Genomic DNA, 17,832 nt, shown 5'->3' with positions numbered 1-17,832 from the left:
TAAGAGGAAGAATTTAGGTGTGTGTATTAAAAGGATTCTAATATGGTGACTAAAAATATCTGTGAAGAAACTAAACAAAAGATGATGCAAAGGTAAAAAAACTAGAAGCTCTTAATAAAGGATAGATCATATGATACAAGTAATGGAAATGTTTGTAATCTTGATCTTTTATACAGGTGTGGCATATTCTTATCAACTGGTGGAAAAGTTGTGAGTGATAATTAGTAAAGAAAGACTTTATTTTGGAGGTAAAGAGTTGTGGGACAAAACTGATTCTCCTCACAGAATAAGGTGCTTTATGATTACCTGATTTGAAGGGGTACTTCAGAGCTACACAAGCAGAAGGTTATAAATCAGAATGGAAAAGGATGTTGAAATGGGAGCTCATTAGATAAAGACAGACTATTATTTTGGATGCGAGTCCTTAAAGAAAAAGCATTCTTGGCTGACATTGAAGACTGAAACATTATTAATTTCATGAAATGTGATCATACCCTGATTTAGCAATAAGGCCCATTTCCATCAAGGTTTAAGAAACCCAAATGATTTGGAGAAATTAAACTGAGAGAAACCTTATATTCATAAAGTAGCAGAAAATATTCTAAGAACTAAGTCTGCAGGTGACTGCAGAAAGATTTTACAAATTAGTATATTTGCAAGTAGGGGTATAGAAAATAGGCAATAGGGGTCTGGAATTTACTGAAGGAAATTGTCAAAGGGACCAAGGTATTGGGAGCAAAAATCTTTGGATGGAAAGGTAAAAGAGTGGAATGAGTCTAAGCAGAAGTTGAGACTGCCTTCCCTGTTGGAAATTGATTAATGTAATGTAGTAAGAGAAGAAAGGGATGTGGAGAGCTAAAGTGAAAGACCTGCTTTGGCAGAGTTTTTCACTTCAGTATACAACAGAAGCTGCTGTTACAAAGGGTTAAATAGTAGGGAATATAAATTGTTGCATAACAACCATAAGAATCAATCAGAAGAGGTCAAGAAAGATTGAGAAAAGAGGGTGGTGTAGGTGTAGTGGAGGGTAGTGTACAAAGGCACAATGGGGAGGACATTTGTAAGGCTCTCAAGTATGCAACAAAGCATAGATGGTTTACGATTGTTACATGAAGTGATTCCATAGGTATTTTTGTACCCCCAGTAGACTTTGGAGAATTTTCCTTAGGTAATTATCAAATCCCAGAGGTGTTGTAAGGAAGAAAGAGAGCCAATTTGGAACATTTTTTTGGGAATATATTGAGTTGGCTAATTTTAAAATGTCCCTACAGAATATTTGACAGAAATGTTAGGGAAACAAATAGTTGCAACTAAGGGAATTATTCTTTTGAACTGTGGTACAGGATCTAAATTGCTTAGACATCGTAGGGCCTTACTAAGTTTAATGTTATTTGGCTGCCTAGCAAAGCAATTGCTAGAAAATGGAAATCAAAGTCTATTCCCAACATAAGGGAAGATCTGGATATTGCAAAGGAGGTAAAAGAACTGAAGGTAGGATTTTTAGACAAGGACAGGAGCAAATTTCAGAGAAATAAAATAGAAATTGTGAGAAGAATATATGCAGAATAATACTCAGGAGGAGGAGTGAGGGTTAAGGGAAGGTAGGAATTGAGCAACATACAGTGGATATAAAAGTTTAAACACCCCTGTTAAAATGCCAGGTTTTTGTGATATAAAAAATGAGACCACAATAAATCATTTCAAAATTTTTCCCTATAACCTGTACAATTCAGTTGAAAAACAAACAAATCTGTTAGGGGAAAAATATAAAAATTAAAAAGCATACAATAAGCTGGTTGCATAAGCGTGCACACAAACTAATACTTTCTTGAAGCACCTTTTGATTTAATTACAGCATTCAGTCTTCTTGTGTACACACCTGGCATCAATTAAATAGGTTCATAAGTAGTTACTAGGCTATCGGCCCTAGCCTAAACAAGCCCAGCCAAAAAGTTATCCTGGCTTTTGCCACCCAAGAAAATTATTTTCCTGTGCCACTGTCGAGCAGAGCCACAGAAGTGATCCCGGGGTGAATTTCCTATTTCCCATCCAATCATCAAGATATTTCTTGAAGAGTGCTAATGAGGAGCATTGTTTGATATAGATAGGTAGTTTATTCCAGAGTATGGGAAGTCTCTGGGACAGGAATCTATCCCTCCGGCATGTTCTGTTTATTGTGGTAACAAGGTTTAGCTTCCTAGAGTGTGTAGCTCGGAGGGAATGGGATTTCTTTAAGTGGAGCATGTCCAACAGCCCTGGGTTTGGCATAGCTTTGTATGTTAGTCAGAGATCACCTCTGAGTAGGCGATATGCGATGGAGTAAAGCTGGAGTTTTTTGAGACGGTCTGCATAGGGCATCTGTTTGAGGCCGGTAATCCTTTTTGTGTGGTATTTCTGCGGCCTTTCCAGTTGTTATAGATGTCTTGTGAGGTACATACCAGAAGGGGCATTGTACTCTATAATGGGTCTAATGAGTGATGAGTAGAGGGGAACAATTACCTCTTTTTTTTGGATGAGAAACCTTTTGTGATGAGGTGCACCACGTAGAAGGATTTCCTGACTACTGTGGTGATGTGATTATCAAAGGAGAGACTACTGTCCACCTGTGTCTCTAGGTCTCTTATCACACTTTCGGTGTTAAGTATACTAATGCCTGTGTTGTAGTTCATGGGTACAGAGTTTTTTCCAAAGGGGATGACAATGCACTTTTTGGCATTGAGCTTGAGGCCATGGCTGTGACACCAAGCATCTGTCTCAGTGAGGCCCTTTTGTAGGATGTCCACATCATTAGGAGTTTCGATTATGGCTCCTAGTTTGCAGTCATCTGCGAACTTCGTTAGCCTGTACTTCAGAGAAGTAGTTACCAAACAGGAGAGGACCCAGAACTGAACCCTGTGGTACTCCACTTGTCACTGGTCTGGTCGGATTTGGAGTCTGCTACTTTCTCAGTGTGGGTTCTGTCAGTGAGCCAGTTGGCAACCCATCTTGTGACATAGGGATTTATACCTAGTTTAGTGAGTTTATCTATAATTCCAGAGTGGGGGATGGTGTCGAAAGCCTTGGCAAGATCTAGATAGGCTGTGCGAACCACCTTACCCTCGTCTACGGCTTTGGTGATGCTTCAAAGTAGTCTACCAGGTTTAGGAGACACAATCTGCCTTTTACAAACCCGAACTGGGTGGGATCCAGAGTTTGGAGATTACCAATGTCTTTGTTTATAAGTTCCATGATGATACGTTCCATGGCCTTGCAGACCAGGCTCATCAGGCTAATGGGGCTGTAGTTCCTGGGGTCCGTGGTGGCTCCCCCCTTGTGGAGTGGGATAACCGTCGCTGTGTGCCATTCAGCAGGCACAAAGCCTAAGGTGAGGCTATGATTGAACATGGTACTTAGGTGGCATGCCAGTTCATTCTATAGTTTGTGTAGAACGCAGCCTGGAATGTTGTCTGGTCCCATGGATGCTGTGTTTTTGGCTTTGGAGAGTGTGTTTTTTACCTGAGACTCTGATTAACTCCAAATAAACCCCAAGTTGCCAAAGAGAACAAGAAAACCATTACGACCAACCAAACCAGTGTAGAAGTTTAATAAAAGTTTTAGCTCTTTCATCAAGCTTACAACAATTAAACTTCTCGTACACTGGTTTGATTGGTCATGCTGTTTCTCTTGTTCTGTTTGGCAACTTACAGTTTAAGTTTCTCTGTGGTTTTTTTTTAACCCCAAATAAAGTTCAGCTATCCTAATAGGATTTTCCTGACATTTACTCAGTTGCCTGCTACAGCAAAAGCCATGGTTCGCAGAGAGCTTGCAAAACATCAAAGGGGTCACATTGATAAAAGGTATCAGTCAGGTGAAAGGTACAAAAAAATTTCCACAGCATTGGATATACCATGGAACACAGTGAAGACAGTCATCAAAAATGGAGAAAATATGGGACAGTAGTGAAGTTGCAAAGAACAGAGCATCCCTCGAAAATTGATGAAAAGGCAAGATGAAAACTGGTCAGGGACGCTGCCAAGAGACCTATAGCAACATTGAAGGAGCTGCAGGAATTTCTGGCAAGTACTGGTTGTGTACTAAATGTGGCAACAATCTCCTGTATTCTCCATATGTCTGGGCTGTGGGGTAGGGTTGCACGATGGAAGCCTTTTCTTACACAGAAAAACATCCAGGCCTGGCTAAAATTTGCAAAACAGTACATCAGGTCTCCCAAAAGCATGTGGGAAAATGTGTTATGGTCAGATGAGACCAAGGTTGAACTTTCTGCAGACATTTCAAATGTACGTTTGGCACAAAAACAACAGATCTAAAGTTGTTAATCTTCTTCTATTTATCACTGATGGGTTCGGTTCCGAGCCCTCAGAACAGAGTTGGCCTAATACCAAGCTCGCATACACCAAAAACTCTCGAGCTAAGTTGCTACCCACAATGCCCTTTTCAATGCCCTCCTACCTCATATCTCGTTTGCCAATCAGCCATATAGCAGCGTTTCACCAAGCTCTCCAGCTAAGTATTGTATTTTTAAATTTTTGCAGTATTTTGTAAGTTTTTTCTCTCAAAACTCCTATATTTCTTGTTTTCTTAACTAGCTCTACCCACAGGTATTCTCTTTCTTACCTTTGTTGGTAAATGCCCTTCCTTACCCTTGTGGTATTCTTAATACCATTGTTGGTATTTTCTTCCCACCTCTTTTTGGATTACTTACTCGCCTTTTTGGTATGTCTGAAAAGAAAAGGACTTCGGGGTTTAAGCATTGCTCTTCCTACAATGGTAAACTCCCCAACAGCGATCTACATGAGGAATGTGTTTATTGTCTGGTGGTTCCACACCTATCTGTGAAACCTCCTGTCAAATTTGTGTTAGTTTCAGTCAGCGGACGCTGAATGAAAGAAAGGCCTGCTTCCTTCAACATTTTCTGAGGCTATTTCTGCGTTGGAGGTCTCATCCCCTCCATCTATGCACAAAAAACGTCCTCATTCGGACTCTTCTTCACCGGCTGGTGAGAAGGTCTAGCCTCATAAGCACAAGGCCCATAAAACTTCCACAGGGCACAAGATCGCCTCCTCGGTTCCAATAACTTTGGCTCCGAGCTCTGCTCCACTGGTTTCTTTTAATATTGTGATGACTTCCACATCGGCGCCACCCTCGGCAGTGACTACTACTATGGTTCCAACTTTGGTTTCAGACCCCAACCTTATTGCCTGCGATTAGCTTGGCACTGTCGTCCCCTATCTTCGTTCCGAGATCGGTACCAGTGACTCCATCAGAGCCGATAATGACCTCCACCCTAGCTTTTACTTCAGCTCTGAGCCCTTTATCGGCACCAATAGTTCCCTTTTTGCCTGTCTCAAAACTGGAATCCTCTGTGCCGACTTTTACTTCACCTCGGACCCGGTATTCCCCATCCGTGGATCCTTTGGCTGGACAAGCCTTTAGCCCCTTTTTGGACTGACCTGACTCCCCCTCAGGAGTGTTGGTAAGGTCCACCAGGAGCCTATCTGAATCGGATGTGGTGCACCTGTTTGATCAGCTGCTGACAGCCAGGGGGATTACAAATTTTCCTCGAACCCACCCCACTCCGGGCTTTGGGTCCATTGCCCCTGTGACTCCCACTTATTCTCCTCCCTTGGACCCTTCTGTTCTGAGGCCTATAGCGCCACCGTCTGCGGAGGAATCCTCTCCTCGGTGCCAACAGTGACCTTCTCTGAGGCTCCGAAGTCCCTTTGGGTTTCGGTTCCTTCGGAACCATCCCTTCCTCAATCTCTTGCTTGGGGGGATGGAACCCTTGGCTCCGGGAATGGTTCCGGTTGTTTCATCGGCTCCGGCTCCAGCTCTGGGGTGACTCCTGCCCCAGTTTTGCTTGAGGCTCCATCCACAGGAGCGGGCCGCGACCCCAGTTCCGAGATTGTCTTCCTTGGTTCCGGGCTCCCATTCCTCTTCAGGCAGGCTTGCCTTCCAGGTGATGGAGAGGGTGCTTGCTTCGGGAAGCGCTCCTCCTATGTCGGACCTTCCCCTCGCTGCTTCTGAGCTGCAGCTATTACAGGCCATCCCCCCAGGACACCGAGATCATGTGCCTCAGGAAACTCCTGTACAGGGTGACCACCTTTCTGAGTCCTCTTCAGATGCTCCCACTGAAGATCCTCCTCGGAAACAGAAGTGTAAGAGGAAACACATGGACTCCCCGGAAAAGTCCCTCACTGAAGATACGGATTACGATAATGGGGAGGGGTCCCCACAGTCACTCCCTGATGATGTCTCCTTTGGAGACATCCTGGAAATATTGAGGCAGAGAGGCAACTGGAAGCCCTCCAACCCTTTCTCGGATTAATCCGTATTGCTGCAGGCCTTCCGCTCTCGGCCCTCTACTTCATGGGTGACCCCCCCCCCCTCGCGCCGATGACCTAGTCAAGCTCATCATGCAGCGGGCATGGAAGAACCCTGATACCATTGAGGCCATTCCCTGGAGACCAGACAAGATGCTCTCCCCTCCAGAGGAACAGCCCCATTGGTGAGAGGCTTACCAGTAGACACTATGGGGGTGGTGGCTGCCATGAAAAAGGGCCTTGCGGAGGAAAGTCCTGCTGTCCACCCACCCAGCAGAGAGTCCCGGGCGGTGGACAGATTAGGGAAGCGAGTTTTTGCTTCAGCGACCTTTGCTGTTAGGTCTCAGAATTACCTGACACATTTTATGACGCTCCAAAGAAATCTCATATCTTTACTCTCTGGGACCCTTGCTGGTCAAGTTTCGGTTGGGGCACGTGATAAAGTTGCTTCCCAACTTGCTACCCTAGAGTCAATTTCCATCTCGTCCATGAGGTTGCTGTCCCACACAACTGAAGGGGTGGGTAGAGCTGCAAGTGCAGGTGTAGTTATGAGACGCCATGCCTGGATGCGCATTTGTGACCTTGCAGACTCCTTCAAGTCTTCATTTTTAAATGCCCCTATTGAACTGTCCGCTTTGTTCTGTTCTAAAGAGAAGGACACATTAGCCAGGTGCGAGCAGGATGAAAAAACCTTGTCTGCCGTTGGCCTATGTTTTTCCAAGCCTCAGCGCTCTTTCTCCAGAAACCAGAGGAGTGGAAAGGTGTGGCACAAAAAATCTCAGGGCCCTTTTCTTAGTGCACGTGGTGAGGACTCCCCCAGAGGCAGAGGGGGTTCATATATGGAAGACACCCCGTTTGGAGCAGAGGGGGTCCCTGAAATCAGGGCTCCAGGGATTCCTTCTCTGGACAACCTTATCAGCGCTCCTGATGCGCTGCACGATTGCTTTCCTCTGGAAGTAGTCGGGGTCGTTTCTCTCTGCACCAAGCTGCCTGCTGTTCTATTACAAACGATCAGTGAGTGCAGAGAATAATTTCCAGAGGTTATTACATTCCCCTATTCTCTTACCCAAGACCTCCGAAATCCCTTCCCGATGTTCCACCCAGTCAAAGCGAAGAGGCAGCTTCAGAAATAAGAAAACTGTGTCAAAAACGAGTCATCCAAGAAGTCCCCGAAGACCAGTGCAGATCTGGTTTTTACTCAAGATTCTTTTTGGTGCCAAAAAAGACTGGGGACTGGAGGCCCATTTTGGATCTCAGCCGGCTAAACATATCAGTAGTTCGGACCAAGTTCCGCATGGTCACGATTCAATCCATTCTCCCATTTCTTCGAGAGTGTGTGTGGATGTGCTCGATAGTCCTCCGGGATGCATATTACCACATTAAAATGGACAAATGCTCCAGGAGTCTCCTTCGCTTTCGGCTGGGAGCCAATCATTACCAATTCAGAGCCCTGCCATTCGGTCTCTCGACGGCCCCCAGACTGTTCACGAAATGCTTCTGCCATTCAGTCTTTCGATGGCTCCCAGACTGTTCACGAAATGCCTAGCAGTGGTGACAGCTCATCTGACACTTCAGTGATTCCAGGTGTTTCCGTATCTAGATGATTGGCTGCTCTCCGCCCCCACCAAGCGCCTACTGGTCAGGGCCCTCCGCTACACCGTAGCACTGGCGGAGTTCCTAGGCATCACAATTCACTGGGAAAAATACAACCTTCATCCCACCCAACAATTGGAATTTATAGGAGCGATATTCAACACTCAAAAACCAGCCAAGTCTCTCTTCCTCCTCACAGACTTCTGAGATTATGGTTAAAAGTACAAGTGATACTCTGTCAAAGGAAAGTGTGTGCAGGGGAAGTTCTTCAGGCTCTGGGGTCTATGGCGGCAGACATTCCAATTGTCCCCCTAGCAAGATTGCATATGAGAATACTACATTGGCTCCTTTTGTCCCAGTGGATATCCAATCTCCACCCCCTGAATGCACAGATCCTCATCACCAACTCCTGCAAGCAAGATCTCCTCTGGTGGATGAGAACAAACGAAAATCTTTGGTGTCGCCACTTCGAGACTCCTCAACCCAACTCCACAGTGACCACGGACACTTCCCTGATAGGGTGGAGGGGCCACTTTCAGGGAAAGACAGTCCAAGGCACGTGGTCCAACCTAGAGGTCAACTTGCATATCAATGTCATGGAGTTAAGAGCGGTGCTGTTAGCATTGCAGGCACTTCATCCACTCCTTCTGTCAGGAACAATTGCTTTCCAGTCAGACAATATGTCATTTGTCTGGTACATAAACAAACAAGGAGGGACCAAAGTCCTACCCCCTATGTCACGAGGCAATGAGAATTTGGCCTTGGGCGATGGCTTCCAACCGCTTTTCAATCGCAACGCATATCCCGGGAAGCTCCAACGTGATTGCGGATAGACTAAACAGATACATCCTCCGTCCTCCCGAGTGGTCTTTCAAACCAATCGTGACGGCAGAAATCTTCAGCCGTTGGGGCCAGCCTTGTTGCGATCTTTTCGCCTCCCTCTCAAACAAAGAAATGCAACAGCTATTTTGCCCTCTTTCCCCCACACGGGGAGTCACCAAGAGATGCTTTGACTCACGATTGGCCCACGGGTGTCTTCTATGCTTATCCTCCGTTACCTCTGATACCCTTATTTCTAAGGAAAGCTATTCGGTTGAGAAGCAAGGTGATCCTCATTGCCCCTTTCTGGCCTTGTCAAGTGTGGTTTTCCTTCCTCCGACCTCACCTGTTACAACCTTCTTGGATCCTGGACACTCGTCAGGACCTAATATCTCACACAAAAGGGCTGACTCTCCCAAATCTATCCACCCTCAAGCTGACAGCTTGGTTTCTCCACTTCCATTAGTCACCAGGCAGGAAACCCTCTCCTCTTCTGTCCGTGATATTATTCTGGCCACCGACAAACCATCCACCAGAAAACTCTACAGAGATAAGTGGAAAAGATTCCGCTATCTGGTCGAATAATCAGATGCTAGACCCCTTTTCAACTCCTACAACCACCATTCTTCACTGTCTCTCTGAGTTGTTTAACAATGGGGCATCAGCCTCTACTATTCTAGTCCATTTAGCAGCTATTTCCAATTTCCATAACGGTTCAGATGGAGTCCCTATTATCTCCACCCGACTCTGCAAGACCTTTCTCAAGGGAGTTTTCCATAGTAGACCTCCTATCAGGCAGCCTGTAGAGAGACATGGAATCTCAAGTTCTCCAGTGTCTCTCTCTACCTCCCTTTGAGCCTGCCGCGACATGTGATCGAAAATTCCTGTCATGGAAGTCTTTGTTTTTGGTGGCAGTCACATCAGCCAGACGGATATCTGAGTTTACAAGTCTTATGCATCAAGAGCCCATATCTAATCTTCCATAAGGACAGAGTATCCCTTTGTACTAACCATTTTTTCTCCCCAAAGTGGTTTCTGACTTCTCTGTTAACCAGTCCATTGAGCTCCCTATATTTTTCCCAAACTACTCAAACAAAGGGAAATACTGCCTTCATTCATTGGATGTACATAGACAACTACATTTCTGTCTAGACAGGACTAAGTCCTTTTGCAAGTCGGACCAACTTTTCATTTCCTTTTCTGGTCCTAGACTGGGATGTGCTGTATCAAAAGTTACTTTATCAAAATGGCTCAGAGATTGCATTACCTTTGCATATTCCCTTATGAATGAATCCAAACCTGATCAAATCAAAGTTCATTCAACTAGGGTCATCGCAACTTCAGTTGCCTTCCATTCCAGGGCTTCCATGGATGACATTTGTGCAGCAGTCATTTGGGCTAAACCCCATACCTTCATCAAGCATTACAAATTGGATCTGGTCTCCAGGTGAGGAGCGGCCTTCGGCTCAATGGTTCTTAGGAATGTTCTTCCGTAAGGGCCACACAGGTTCTCCATGTAGCTTGGGATTCTTTCCCATCAGTGATGAATAGGAAGAAGATTAACAATTTCAGATAAAGAAGTTATGTCTTACCATAATGTTCCGAGTTGTTGATCTTCTTCCAGTCATCACACCCTCCCACCGTCCCCCACCAAAGGCTCCTGGCGGATCTTCTAAGTCCTTACGGTGTTTCAGGGTTTCTGCGCAGAGATGGCCTCTGTCTTTCTGTTTCTTTGATATGTTGCATGCAAACTCAATCTGAGGTAACTGGGAGAAGGGCATTGTCGGTAGCAGCTTAGCATGAGATTTTTTGGTGTACGCGAGCTTGGTATTTGGCCGACTCTGTTCCGAGTGCTCGGAACCAAACCCATCAGTGATGACTGGAAAAAGATAAACAACTCAGATGGAACATTATGGTAAGACATAACTTCTTTTTCGTATCACCAGAAGAACACCATCCCCACAGTGAAGCATGGTGGTGGCAGTATCATGCTTTGGGGATGTTCATCGTGTTTCACTGTTGCAGTCATTACTCTTGGGTTATCCTGCTGGCAGGCTACCCGCAGTTAGCCAGAATTCCAAAGTCTAGGTCCAGCATCGGTTGCTGTCGCCTCTTCCCTGATGTCAGTGCACCAGGGGTATAAAAGATGCAGCCAACGCCATTTTCCTCAGTCTTTCTTGCCACGCGGTGCCCGAAGCAAAAGCAGTTCGCAAGTGCCGGTCGGCCGACTCCTGAGATTTTCACAGACGAATTTCAGATCCAAAGTCTTCATTAAAGCTAAGTACCCCATTGGGGAAACTTTTTTTCTTGCTCCAGACCGATGTCAGAAAAAGTTAACAACTGCATTTCTTGTGGGAAGCAAATAAGGATTATCATTCTTACTGTATTCCTTGCCTAGGCCCTGATCATAACGTTGCTAGCTGTCGGTTTTGTGCTAGATTCAACAAATGCACTATTAAGCGTCGGTTTTATTTTGCTTATCATTACTTTGGCCGAAAATTCAATTACATAATGCTGTCGGAACAGCCGACGACCGGAGTTTCTAAAAAACGCAAGGAAAAAGAGAAGGACAGGCATCCGAGATCCAAAACCGACGACGAGGCTTCCGCTAAGCCAGTCGCCGGTTCTCAGTGAGGCGCTTTCGCAGCCCCTGACACCCGCTACCTCAGAGCCACAGGTTGCTGACGACTCATACGTGGAGCCAGCTAGGCCTCTGGATATTCAAGGTATTGGACACTTGGAAATTATTCCCTCAGACGGGTCCGGAGCTGCTGAGCAGGCATCGGCTTCTGAGGGTGTTTTCAGACCTGCAGAGCTATATGTAAAGCCTACTTCAGCTTCAAAAGCAAAGACTACAGCAGCTTTAAAGACAAAGAAACAAGTACAGCATTCTCCAGGACAGACTTTGGCCATTTTGAGCATCCGTTTCTTAGGCATGGAAGACCTTATTACCTTGATCAGGGGTTCCCATCCCCCTCCTGACAAGAGGCCTAGGCAAGAGACAGACTATGACTCTTCAGATCAGGTTTCCATTTCCTCTGACTCCTCGTCTGTACAGGAATACTCTCTTCCTCCCTATGAGGATTCTGATGCTGAAGAATCCATTCCTTCAGCCTCTCCTCCTGAGGATTATTCTTTTGGGAAAACCCTGCATACCATGAGGGAGCACTTCCACTGGGAGAGCCAAGATTACTCAGAATCAGAGAAAAGGCTTAGAGATTTTCTTTTACTTCCTCAGCACAGGCCTCTTGCTATTCCCCCTGTGCTAGACATTGTAGATGATGTATTTTCAGAGTCCGGCCTTTCTCCAGACTCCTTACCTCCAGCTCCTGTTAAACCAGACAGATACTACAGGGTTCCTGATTCACATAAATTTCTTTATAAAAACTGTGCTGCTGACCCAGAAACTATTTCTCAGGGTCCCAAGGGGGTTAAGGCCGCTACTGCAAAAAACCCTGTCCCTTCTGACAGGGATTCAAGGGCACTAGACAGATGGGGGAAAAAGGTTTACATTTCTGCTACTTTGGCTGTGAGGGCTTTAAATTTTCAATTTCATATGATTAAATATCAGCAATACTTACTGTCACTGTTAAAACAGAAAATGTTGACTAATTCTGATTGTACAGAAAATAAGGAAATACAGGATTTATTGCATGCAACTGAACAAGTGGGAAAGCATACATTGCAATGTGGTTTTGATTATCTGGAGGCCTCCTGCAGGGCCGCAGTTACGGGTTCTGTCATTAGGAGGCATGCTTAGTTAAAGGAACAAAATCTACCTGATCATGTTAAAGCAAAATTATTAGATGCTCCATTACAGCATGATACTTTATTTGGTGTTAAAGCAGAGGAGGTTTTGAAGAAAATGGAGGACAAAGCGAAATCTATGCAAATAGTAAAGAATTTCTTACAGGTTCAGCCACCAAAATTTAGCAGGAACTGGCCTACAAAGAATTGGTCCTTTCCAGTGTCGGACAGGCCACAAAGAGGCAGATACAGACGTCCCATTGGCAGATCCCAGCCCCAGGGCTCATGCAGGCCTAAACAGTGGGGTGCTTCTACCTCCAAAAGTGGATAAGAAAAGCACAGCCATACAGGAAATAGTCCCAATGACTTGCCCCTGCCAGCACCAAGCACTTATTTTCTTGCAGCCCCCTTAGGGGGAAAACTAGCACTTTTCTCTCAAAATTGGCACATGATCACCCAGGACAAATGGGTATTGAATATAGTGTCCCAGGGCTACAGGTTCCACTTTCACACCCTGCCAAAGGCAAAAGGTATGTCAAACCTGCCACACAATCAATGGGCAGAGGCACAAAAACAAGTTTCGTCCCTTATTGCAAATGAGGGCCATTCAGCAAGCACCACAGCAAGAGCAGGGACAAGGATTTTACTCAAGACTTTTCTTGGTTCCCAGAAAGGACAAAGCCTAGTGACCAATACTGGACCTGTCTTTTCTAAACACATTTCCGGATGTTCCAAAATTCAAAATGTTAACTCTACAGCAGCTTCTGCCCATGCTGGGCAAGAAGGCCTGGCTTATAACTTTGGACCTAAAAGAGGCATACCTGCATATACCAATCAGACAATCTTGCAGAAGATACCTCAGATTCATAGCTGGCTCAATGCACTACCAATTCTCTGCACTGCCCTTTGGCTTATCTACTGCGCCCAGGGTCTTCACAAAATGCCTGGCACCAGTAATTGCATTTTGCAGACAGAGGAATTCAAATTTATCCTTACTTGGACAACTGCCTTATACAAGCAGAGAACAAGGACACTCTACTAAAGCATCTGGCATTCGTAAAAAGATTATTAATTTGCCTAGGGTACACAGTAAACAAAAAGAAATCAAAACTAGTGCCCTCTCAAGAGATAATATTCCTGGGTGCAAGCTTAAATACAACTGCCCAGATGGCTTATCTCACACCAGACAAACAAATGCAACTAACTTCTTACTTCAAAATGTTGGCAACAAAGACCCACTTATCTGCAAGAAAAATTCTGCAGGCTTTGGGCTTCATGGCATCCTGCATTCTGCTAATTCCATATGCCAAACTGCATATGAGGAAACTTCAATGGTACCTAAAAAGTGTCTGGACTCAACATTGTCAAAGCCTGGAAGCATTAATTACCCTCATTTTCGATGGTGGGCTCATGCCTGTCACCTCAACAAGAGACAGCCATTCACTCTACCCACAGCCAGGCAGTCAATAACAACAGATGCATCAGATTATGCCTGGGGAGCACACATGGCAGGAAAATGTATTCAGGGCACATGGTCCACAAGCCAAATGCATCTACATATCAATCAAAAAGAGATGCTAGCTGTTCAGAATGCCCTGACAGCTTTCAAGGATCTACTTCATCCAGGACAACTACTGATAAGGACGGACAATACTACAGTCATGTGGTACATAAACAAGCAGGGAGGCACACATTCCTACCCCCTCTGCAGACAAGCCATGACTTTGTGGAACACAGCATTGACTTATCAAGTACACCTGCAAGCACAATTCATGCCAGGAAAGAACAATACTCTGGCAGACGAACTAAGCAGAAACCTTACGGATCCCCACGCATGGAAACTGGATCCACACGTCTTCAGCATGATAACAAAGGAATGGGGATGCCCAGACATAGATCTGTTTGCCTCCCCTCACAACTGCCAACTACAGAAGTTCTGCACAAGGACTTATCACAAGCAAGCATGGAAAGTGGATGCTCTGTCATTCAGCTGGAAAAGTCTAACAGTATATGCCTTTCCTCCTCTGCCTCTCCTCCCCAAGGTACTCCTAAAGGTCAGACAGGAGAAGCCAAGAATGATTCTGATTGCCCCAGACTGGCCACGCCAGCATTGGTACCCAATCCTAAAAAGCTTGTCTCAAGGCCCAGCCTGGACATTGCCTCTAATTCCTCACTTACTGACCCAGTGAAACAATCAGATTCTGCACAGCCAACGCAGGACCCTAAATTTGGCAGCATGGCGGATAATGTAACCATTCAAAGCACACCTCTCTCTAAAGCAGTGATGGATGTTATTTTGGAGTCCAGGAGGCCCAGTACCAGAAAATCTTATGCAGAAAAATGGAAAAGATTCTGTGCTTGGAACCAGGAACAAGGAATTGACACATCTGTACCAAATATTCCTCAGATTTTACAATACCTAACTGAGATCCTGGACAAAGGCCTATCCTTTTCATCAATTAAAATTCATGCCTCTGCCATTTCAAGTCATTAGAATACGGAACCTCCTATTTTTTCCCATCCATTGCTAAGGCAGTACCTCAGAGGGGCCAAAAACATAAGACCTCCAAGGAGAGCCCCAATACCTGCATGGGACCTCAGTTATGTCTTGGAAAAACTTACACTGCCGCCTTTTGAGCCAGCCAATACAGCTGATATAAAGTTTTTATCTTGGAAAGTAGCTCTGCTCCTAGCAATAACCTCTGCAAGACGAGTTTCAGAGTTACAGACACTCATGGCTGTGGAACCTTTCATCATTTTCCATCCAGACAGGGTTTCTCTAAGGACAAACCCAACATTTATGCCTAAGGTAGTGTCCAGTGTGGCCCTTAACCAAACCATTCATTTGCCTACCTTTTATCCAAACCCACAGAATAAAGGTGAGAGACTTCTGCATTCCTTGGACATACACAGACAACTATGCTTCTACTTGGACAGAACTAAGGCTTTCAAAAAAACTGAGCAACTTTTAGTGGCATATGCTGCAGGATCTCAAGGACAGCCTATCTCAAAACAGACTGGATAGGCCACTGCATTCGTTTCTGCTACTCACAACATGGCAAATCAGTGCCCAAGGGCATTAGGCCTCATTCTACCAGGGCAGCAGCCACTTCAGCAGCCTTTCTCAGAGGAGTACCAACCAAAGACATTTTAGAGTCTGCAACTTGGAGTTAAGTGCACACTTTTACAAAACACTACCATTTACCAAATCCAGAGCAGGCTTCGCCACTGCAGTTTTGCAAGGCCTTATAGCCTCTCCTAATCCTATTTAGGCCCAGCCTTCGCTTTGGGATTCAACCTAAGAGTAATGACTGAAACAGTGAAACACGATGAACATAGTACAGTTGTGTACCTACCATAAATGTAGATGTTCGAGTGTATTCACTGTTGCAGTCCAGGTTACCCATCCTTCATCCCCCTTTTCTTTGCTGGGACTTACCTATACTTCTCTATGTTATACAACCTATGTGGTGTATTTGCTTATAGATGAAGGAAATGTTTATTTTACTGCATGCATAATTATTGGCATATTTTTAGCCTACCATTTTGGGGGCACCTGACATCTGGGGCAAGAAAAACTGAAGAAAATGGCGTCGGCTGCATCTTTTATACCCCTGGCGCACTGACGTCAGGGAAGAGGTGACAGCAACCGACGCCGGACCTAGACTTTAGAATTCTGGCCGACTGTGGGTAGCCTGCCAGCAGGATAACCCAAGAGTAATGACTGCAACAGTGAATACACTCGAACATCTACATTTATGGTAGGTACACAACTGTACTTTGCTTTTCCTCAGCTGGAACAGGGGCTTTAGTCAAGGTGGAGGTGAATTATGAACAATTCCAAATGCCAGTCACTTTTGGCCCAAAACCTTCAGGCGTCTGCTAGAAAGCTGAAGATGAAGAGGAATTTCACCTTTCAACACAACAGTGATGTCAAGCATACATCCAAATCAACAAAAGAATGGCTTCGCCAGAAGAAAATTAAAGTTTTGGAATGGCCCAGCCAGAGCCCAGACCTAAATCCAATAGAAAATCTGTGGGGTGACCTGAGCGGGCTGTGCACAAGAGATGCCCTCGCAATCTGACAGATTTGGAGCACTTTTGCAAGGAAGAGTGGACAGATATTGCCAAGTCAAGATGTGCCATGCTGATAGACTCCTACCCAAGAAGACTGAATGTTGTAATTAAATCAAAAGGTGCTTCAACAAAGTATTAGTTTAAGGGTGTGCACACTTATGCAACCAGCTTATTGCATGTTTTTTATTTTCTATATTTTTCCCCTAACAGATTTGTTTGTTTTTCAAGTGAATTGTACAGGCTATAGGTCACATTAAAGGTGGGAAAAGTTTTGAAATGATTTATTGTGGTCTCATTTTTTATATCACAAAAACCTGGCATTTTAACAGGGGTGTGTAAATTTTTATATCCACTGTATGCAATGTAAGTGTTAAAAAGAAAATGTACGTGTTCTGCATGACATTAACAATGGAAGCTTTTTAACGTTTTTCTTTTCTTTTATTGCTTGTAAACCTATGTTGTAGATTAATAAAGATGTTAAAAATAGTATTGGGACATTTCAATCTTCCAGAGCCAACATTCTCAATTTAGATATGTCCGGGTACACAATCCACGAGAGTCCAACCTCTGATAAAGAAAGCTAAAGGGAAGCCACCATCTGCAAAACAGCAACAGCAACTGGGACTTCTTTATATTTATGTAGCTTGTTATCTCACTAGCTAACCACTCTTGTTACCACCCTCCAGCCAAAGAATGTAAAAATGACAAGGAGAGCATGCAGCAACATTTCTAGTGAAGTCTCTTGTAGAGATACCAAGTTGGACTGTGTATCCAGTGCCTGTAACAAAAAGAAAGTACCACTTTATTAGTTACTGAGCAAAGTTTAAAATGTAAATGCACCTTTGAGGTTAAAGATTCACCCAAAGTTTTAGAAATGGTTCAGGTTATGGGCAGGACACTGCATTTAGTTGCAACTGTTCTGTGGATGCTCGCAAATGTTTAGCATCATCCTTTACTCAAATGTAGATTGTCTTGGGACCTGAGAGAACAAGGGGTATATTTAAGAAAAGGTCTGGAATTTGATAATCCCAGAACAGGGCAGAGTACAGAGTAGACTTGGTTTACGAAAAAGTAAACAAACACACTGGAAAATGTACGTTAAGGACTAACAAATCACAACAGCAGTGCAGGATGTAGCCACAGAGAGATTTCACAGGTCATAGTCTTCCTGTCAGTTAAAATGCATTCAGAGTCGTTGAGTTTTCAGATTCCTTCTGTCAAACAATCCTCAATTTGGGGGGGGGTTCTTGGATAATTTATTCATTAATCAGTTTAT

The 17,832-nt window shown here is 44.5% G+C and overlaps 1 protein-coding gene across 2 annotated transcripts in view; it reads left to right on the top strand.

Moving 5' to 3' along the window:
* Window positions 1–17,832, top strand: part of RXYLT1 (ribitol xylosyltransferase 1) — an 899,852-nt gene that overhangs the window by 880,779 nt on the left and 1,241 nt on the right. The gene's annotated exons all lie outside the window — the stretch shown is intronic.

This window comes from Protopterus annectens, chromosome 11.part0, assembly GCF_019279795.1.
Source record: "Protopterus annectens isolate FY-2018-M chromosome 11.part0, PAN1.0, whole genome shotgun sequence".
Lineage (NCBI taxonomy): Eukaryota > Metazoa > Chordata > Ceratodontiformes > Protopteridae > Protopterus > Protopterus annectens.
Note: the sequence above shows the minus strand (reverse complement) of the source record. Positions and strands in the feature narration are given on the sequence as shown.